Source organism: Cavia porcellus, unplaced genomic scaffold (genome assembly GCF_034190915.1).
Source record: "Cavia porcellus strain 051 isolate PalLab524CR breed Dunkin Hartley unplaced genomic scaffold, mCavPor4.1 scaffold_3, whole genome shotgun sequence".
Taxonomy (NCBI): Eukaryota; Metazoa; Chordata; class Mammalia; order Rodentia; family Caviidae; genus Cavia; species Cavia porcellus.
Genome location: NW_026947486.1, coordinates 79484795 through 79493215, shown reverse-complemented (window position 1 = coordinate 79493215; position 8421 = coordinate 79484795).

Sequence of the window (8421 nt, the reverse complement as noted above, 5' to 3'; positions counted from 1 at the left end):
TATATGCTATCATACAGAAAGGTAAGGGATTCATGATAAACTTCAGATAGGAGCAAATAAAGAAACTATACATAGCTGTACAGTATGATTATCAAATGTAAATGTCATGTACATAAACTTTAATCCAGTCATCATACTTCTAGCAATTGATTCTAAAGAAATAACTGGACAAGGGTCCAGGATATGTACACTGATTGATTTAAAGAAAAATTTTCAAGGTAAATTTTTGTCAACTGAGCTCTGAATCAGATCAAGTTTCCATTATAGCATTTTTAAGAATTGAAAAACTGGAAATAACCTAAAAGTTTATCATTTGAGGAGTGGTTACTTTATAATAAATGCTTTATAATTGTTAACAAGAATAAGAGAACTAGGTATAGTTGTACACATCTGTAGTCCCAGATACTTGAACCTAGGAATTTGAGGCCAGCCTGAGCACCATAGTGATAACCACATATCAGAAAACAAGATAAAGATATGTAAGACCTAGTGTCAGGTTGGGGAATATTAAGTGGAAGATGGTCTTTTTTTTCTTTGTTTTTTTATTGTATTTAGGGAGAAAAAGAGAAAAAAAGCAGAAAAAGGGTACAAGTTATACAGAATTTCAGAAAAAAAAAATAAACAGTAGGAAATCACCAGTTACTGGATTACATATTGTCATCTTAGAAATATTTGTTCAAGTTCCAAAATTAAAGCATACAAAGTGGACATCCAAACAGTGAGACTGCAAACAGTTCTGTTCAATGATCCAACAAAACTCAGTAATATCATTGTCTATCTTATACACTTAAATATACATGCAGTTATATCATTTAGAGCACTTTATTTTCCTCTCTTTTGTACAATGACTATTACACATTTTGGGTTTTATTACTCCCACGGTTCTTATTACTTTTTTTGGAAGAGAGTAAAACCAAATGTGACATAACAGAACAGAGTCGGTCAAATCAAAAGGGTGGACATAATAGATAATGTAAAAACATAATACAAGGTGATCAACAATGGTTACAATAATGCCTCCCGCTATCTCAAATAGAATTACCTATATCATCAGTTATAATAAAATTGAACAAAACAGTAAAGAACCAAACTAACAAAACCAAAACATGCGAAACATTACAGGTCTTCAAAAGTAGATAATAGTCAACCAGAATGGGTGTCATAATGAATCCCACTATCTTCACAGCTGTTGCCTAAACTTTCGAACCTGGTACTATCAAGCAAAACAGAGTAGAGGAACGTCAGTCAAAACAAGATGGTGAGAGCAATACAGGGCTTCAAATCAAGTTAACAGAAAATTAAAGTGGGTTACTATAATATATCCTGTTATTTTTAAAATTTATTTTCCCTTAATTAAAAGGATAAAAGTAAAAAAGTAAATAATAAAATGGAGATTGAGATAAAAGAGGGCATAACAAAAAAACAGCGCAGATCAAAACATAATCATTTAAGCAAAATAGTATTTCACTACAAGATAATCCCAACATAAAAGTAGTTACCATATTGTCTCTTTCCTTGAAATCTTTGAGTATAACTTCGTATACTGTAGCATCAAATATATCAAAACAATGTAAAACCATTCAAGAGAATGACAGTATTACAGGGTATTTAGAATCAACTAACAGAAAATGAACAATGGTTTCTGTATAATCTCCTTGTCTATAAAAGTTTTTGTTTATACTATCACATATAATAAAATCCAATAAGATACAACATGTTAAGACCTATGGAGACAGAAGAACAAATTTGTGTAAAAGCGTATGTAATTCTATATTTACATGAAAATATATCTATGTTCTATAGAAAAATAAAAAATTATGATTTCATTTTGCTGAAATATGTGTATATAACTTATGTTTCATATATATTATATATACATACATAGAAAGAAGTTTCAAAGTTCCTGCACCAAATTGTTAGTAATTATCTGTGGGTGGTGGGTGGTGGGATTAGGTAGAATTCTCACATTTCTGCATTGCCTAATGTCTTTCTCAAATGACTTAACATTATTTTAATTTACTTACAAAAATAAAATAATATGTATATTTAGTGACATTGAGATATCTGCAATATGTTAGCCTATTGAATAAGATTACTAAAAGCTGTGTGGTTTATTATAATCTGTTTTTACATAAATTAGTGTGTGTATATATACATAGAATAAATGCCAAAATAGTAAAAGTGATTATCTTTGGGTCTTGGGATTAATACCTATTTTTATGTACTTTATTTTATTTAACCTTATTTTCTTATTTCTAATAAAGATATTTTGTGAAATTAAGGGCAGAAAAAGAGCACAAAGTAGTTCCTCCTGTCTAGCAGATGACTAGTTTGAGATAGTTATTGAGGTATTTTAGGTGCCAGGTTGAGGTGTCTTTGGTTTCAGGGAAAATGTGATGGTTATGTAGTATTGGCTACATAACAATCTGAACCCAGTGCATTAAAGAAAATATTTTTCAAAAACAAGAAAAATTGATATCAAAGGCACTAAAATATAAAAGCTTTTTCCTTTGTCGGACATCTCTTTTCTGCTTATGTGCACAATCTACTATCCCTCTTGGATATCACATAAAATAGCAAGAGTTTAAAGATAAAATTATTAAGAATTTCAAGATGATGAAAGCATCAAATCTGGGGCTGCGGACTTAGCTCAGCAGCATAAGCACCTGTCTTGCAAGCATGTGGTCATAAGTTCGATCCCCGGTACCGATTAAAAAAAAAAAAAAAAAAAAAAAAAAAAAAAAAAAAAAAAAAAACAGAAAGCATCAAATCAAACCGAGGCTTTTCTGAGTTAGGAGTTAGGTGAGATCTGTGTGACTACACAAGTTTATTTCCTTAAAGCTAGTCTTGTGGTCACAAAGAGAGGAAGCCCCGTTCTAGATATTGCCTGGGACATTCAGAAAACTACCAGTGGCAGAATAATTTAGAATACTATGCCTAGTTGACATTCAAAGTTGGACTTCTCTGGTCCTGACTCTGTTATGCAAAGCTGACACTTTAAATATGGATTTGAATCAGTTTTACCTATTCTGACTTCCATTAATTATTAGGACAGGTGTTTGGTAATTGTAGATCACTGATCCAACTAATTGACCCTTAATTTGTGGGCTATTTGGTTTCATAATAGTGACTGTGTTTTGGACAAACGAAATAACCTATCACCAATATTGACTGATAGTTTTAGCCAAGTCTATCAACTTTTACCTCTTCCCTTTGGAGGTACTGTAGTTCCTAAAGACTTTAGTCTTAAGCATAATACTGTTCTAAAACTATTTCTACCTTCTAACATAGCGAGTTTTAGAATATGCCATTGCAGTGCCTGACAGGAAGGACTGGAAATTATCCAAAACTAAGCAGCTTACCTGGTCTACATGTCTGGTTCATTAAGATAAATGCAATCTTGAATAGGGGTGGGAGGACTAATTACGGGAGCTTGTGGGTTGAAGGCTGTTAGGGTAAAGATTCTGGGGAAAGAATAGGAATAGGAGATTTAGAGGGTTGAAGAATCAGAAGGAAGTTTTGGAGCAAGGGAAGTCGATTGAAAAGGAATGCTGTGAAGAGATTTCAGAGGTCTAGTGAAATGTGTTGCTAGGTTTGGTGGCACATGCCTATAATCCCAACACTCTATGCGGAAGAAGAAGGATGATCATGAGTTCAAGTCCAGACTGGGCAACTTAACAATTTAGTGAGATCATGTCTCAAAAAATGATTGGGTTATAGCTCAGTATGAAGGTCCTGGGTCTGGATTCAATCTCCAGTACAACACATATGCATGCACACACACACGTGTATGGATACATATGGTAAGAAACATGATCGTATATAATCAAATTTAGCATTATAACCTTTATAATTCTATTATTATTATTATTATTTGCTGAGAATCAGACTCAAGGCCTCATGCATGTCAGGTGATTTCTCTCCCATTGAACTAAATTCCCAGGCCATCTTAATCACTTTTAGGTGTACAATTCAGGAGTAAGTACATGCACAATATTGTGAAACAGCTCTGCAGAGCACTTTTCATCGTCAGAAAACTGAAACTGTATTTATTAAGCAACAACTCCCAATTTCTTCTTGCTCTTGGCACCTGATAACAGCCATCCAACTTTCCATTTCTATGAATTTGACTACTGTGTTGTGATTTAAATCTAAAATATCCCTGAAAAGACTCATGAGGTAAGTCCTGGTCAGAAATGGAGGGTCACTTAGGGCCTAAGCTGGAAATTTTTGTTACTGGCTCCTCTCTTCCTACTGTGCTTCCTGGGTTCCATGAGAGCCAGCTAATTTCCTTTACCATGCAGTTTCTGTAATGGAGCCGGCCAACCATGGACTGAACACATTGAAACTATACACCAAAATCACTTTACTCAGTTTATTTATTATTTATTTATTCTTTTTTTAATTTTAAAACAAAACAAAAAAAGGATAAAAATGATACAGAATTTCAAAAAAATAGGAAATTGACACTAGTTAGTATATTGCATATTGTTATCTTCAAGGTAGTTGTTCAGATTACAAGATTTAGGCATAAAAATGATCAAACAATCAGACAATGAAAACACAAACAGTTCTTTTTGATGAACTAACAGAGATTAGTAGTATAGTTATCTATCTTGTGTGTGTGTGTATTTCCCTTCCTTTTCTCTGTTCTATTCTAGTTGTTCTTTCCTTTTGAGCACTTTCTTTCCCTTTCATTTTCACAATATCTATGGTACAGTTTGGATCTTACTTTTTTATTTACACTAGGGAGACAATACAATATTTGCGCATACAAGTCTGCTGTATTTCACTTATGAGTATGGTCTCTAGTTGCATCCATTTACCTATAAAGGCCTCAAGTTTATCCTTTTTGATAGCTGAATAATATTGCATTGTATAAAAATACTACATCTTTTTTATCCATTCCATGGTTGACGGGCATTTGGGTTGCTTCCAAGATTTAGTTATTACAAATTGTGCTGCTATAAACATGAGTGCACATATATCACTGTGTCATGATATTTTCAGCTCTTCTGGAAAAATACCCAGAAGGGGAATAGCTGGATTGAATGAGACCTCCATTTCTAGTTTTTTGAGGAATATCCACACTGATTTCCACAGTGGTTTTATCAGTCTACACTCCCACCAACAGTGCAGAAGAGTTCCTTTCCCCACCACCCTGCCAATATTTGTTATTGGTTTATTTACTTGATGACAGCCATTTTTTCTGGAGTGAGATGGAATCTTGGTGTTATTTTAATTTCCATTTCTCAAATGACAAATGATACTGAACATTTCTTCAAATATTTGTTTACCGTTTGTACTTCTTTATCTGAGAAGTGCATGTTCATCTCAGATGCCCATTTTTGGATTGGGTCTTTGAATTGGCGGGGGGCTGATGTTTTTCAATTCTTTGTATGTCCTAGATATAAGTCATTTGTCTGAGGCATACTTGACTAAACTTTTTCCCATTCTTTTAGTTTTCTTTTCACTCTGTTAGTGATTTATTTTGATGTGAAAAAATTTTTTAATAAGATGAGATCCCAGTTGTTAATTATATGAAGTACTTCTGTGCCGTTTGCATTCTGTTTGTGAATTCTTGGCCTATTCCTATGTCTTCAACATTTTTACCTACCTTATCTTCCAGTAGATTTAGTATTTCTGTTTTAATATTTAGGTCCTTGATCCATTTTGACTTTAGTTTTAGTGCATGGTGATAGAAATGAAGCTAGCTTTGGTCTTTGGCATGTGGGAAGACCATTTTTCCAGCACTATTTATTAAGGAGGCTATCTTTCTTCCAGTGAATTTGTTGTCCCCTTTGTCAAAGATAAGGTAGCTGAGTGTCCTTGTAGTTGTGTTTGTGTCTTCTAATCTGTTCCACTGATCCTCTTGTCTGTTTTTTTTTCCAGGACCATGATGATTTTATCACAGTAGCTTTGTAATACAATTTCAAGTCAGGTTGTGTGATGCTCCCTAAGTAAGATCCTGACTTTGTTGCCCAGGATTGCCTTTGCTATTCTAGGGCTCTTCTGTTTCCAAATGAATTTTAGAACTGTTTTCTCTGTGAGTTATGCTAGTGGTATTTTGATTAGAATTGTATTAAACTTGTATAACTGTTTTGGGAGTATGGCCATTTTCACAGTGTTGGTTATTCATATCCAAGAGGAAGGGATATCTTTCCATTTTATGATATCCTCTTCAATCTCCTTTTAAAGACTACTATAGCTTTCAATATGTAGATGTTTTACATCACTTGTTAGATTACATCCTAAGTATTTCATTTTTTGGATGCTATTGTGAAAGGTATTATTTCCATGATTTTTCTCAGTGAATTTGTTATTTGTGTACAAGAATGCTATTATTGATTTTTAAATGTTGAGTTTGTATCCAGCTACACTGATGAACTTGCTTATTACCTCTAGTAGTCTTTTGGTGGAGTTTTTGCGGTCTTTTATAGAGTACCATGTTATCTGCAACTAGTGGTAATTTAACTTCTTCCTTTCCTATCTTTATTCCTTTCATTTGTTCCTCTTGTGTAATTGCTCTGGCTAATGTTTCCAGAAGTTTATTGAATAGGACTGATGATAGTGGGCATCCTTTATCTTGTTCCTGATTTTAGAGTGAAAGTTTTCAGTTTTTGTCCATTTAGTATGATGTTGGCTGTTGGTCTGTCATAATGGTCTTTATCAGGTTGAGGTAGAGATTAGTTTTTCTGGTTTCTTTTTTTTTTTTTAAATCATGAATGAGTGTTGGATTTTGTCTGGATCTATTGAGACAATAATGTGATTTTTGTCTTTGGCTCTGTTGATGTGGTGTATTACATTTATTGATTTGCCTACATTGAATCATTTTTGCATTCCTGGGAAAAATTCCACTTGGTCATGATGTATAATCTTCTTGATGATTTGCTGCATTGTTTGCTAGTATTTTGTTGAGAATTTTTGCATCTATTTTCATTAGGGAGATTGCCTTGTAGTTTTCCATTCTGGTGGGATCTTTCTCTAGTTTAGGTGTCAGATAAATACTTGCCTCCAAGAATGAGTTAGGTGCTTCCCTTTCAATTTCAATAAAGAGTTTGAAGACTGTTGGTGTTAAATCTTCTCTAAATTCTTGTAGAATTTAGTTGTGAATCCAGCAGGGCCTGGGCATTTCTTTGTTTGTAAGTATTTAATTATGTTTTCAATTTCAGTAAGTTATATAGGGTTATTCAAAATTTTTGTATCTTCTTGATCTAGCTTTGGTGAGTCAAACATTTCTAGAAATCTATCCATTTTGTCTGTGTTTTCCAGCCTATGTGGTAAAGATTTTCAAAGTAAGTATTGATGATCTTTTGAATTTCTACAGGATCTGTAGTAAATTCACCCTTTTCATTCCTTATTGCATGAATTTGAGGTTTTCTTTCTTTTTCTTGATGAGGTTGGCTAGGCGTTTGTCTATTTTGTTTATTCTTTCAAAGAACCAACTCTTTGATTCATTAATTCTTTGTATTGTTTTCTTCGTGTCATTTGCGTTATTTATCCTCTGGTCTTTATAATTTCCTCTCTTCTATGAGCTTTGGGCTTGACTTCTTCTTCCTTTACTAGAAGCTTGAGGGTTCAGCATTAGGTTGTTTTAAGCACATTTTTTGAAATTTTTGGTTCAGTTCTAATTTTTCATTTTTGATTTTTTTTGTCTAGTTGATCTTTTTGTGACTGGAGTCTTGAAATACCCCAATGCAATTTGATTAGTACTTATTTGATTTTTCAAGCTCATTAATATTTGTTTTGTATAGTTGAGTGCAGTGGTATTTTACAATTATATTTATAATTTTTTATCTATTCCTCTTGGAATGTTCCCTTTACAATGGTGTAGTGGACTTAATCTCTCTTAGTCAGTCTTGGCTTAAAATGTACTTTGTCTGCAAATACAGTAGCTCCCTTTGTTTTTCTTGGTCCCTGATGTGTGGAGTACTGTTTTCCATTTTTTGAATTTCAGTCTATGAATTAATTTTTGAATTAAATGTGTTTCTTATATGCAACACATTGTCAGATGTTTCTTCTTCATCAGTCCTACCAGTCTGTGTAGGTTTTGATTGAGGTATTGAGACCATTAACAATGATGATTATAGTTAGTGTGTATTGATTTATCCTTGTTATGTTATTTGCCTTTTGTTGGCTCCCCATTTTATACTCCCTCTGTTTAATTGCATGCTTTGTTTGGTGAATTCCTTCTGTTGGGGTTAATGGAGTTGTAGTACTTGCTATCTCTTTCTAGCATGCCCTTCAAAACGTTTTACAGTCCTGGTTTGGTAGTAATAAATTTCTTCAGATGTTCTTTGTCATGGAAGTATCTTATTTTACCATCAGTTTTGAAAGATAGTTTTGTGGGTTACATTAATCTGGGTTGAAGGTTGCTTTCCTTTAGAACTTGAAATACTTTATTCCAAGATCTCCTTGAGG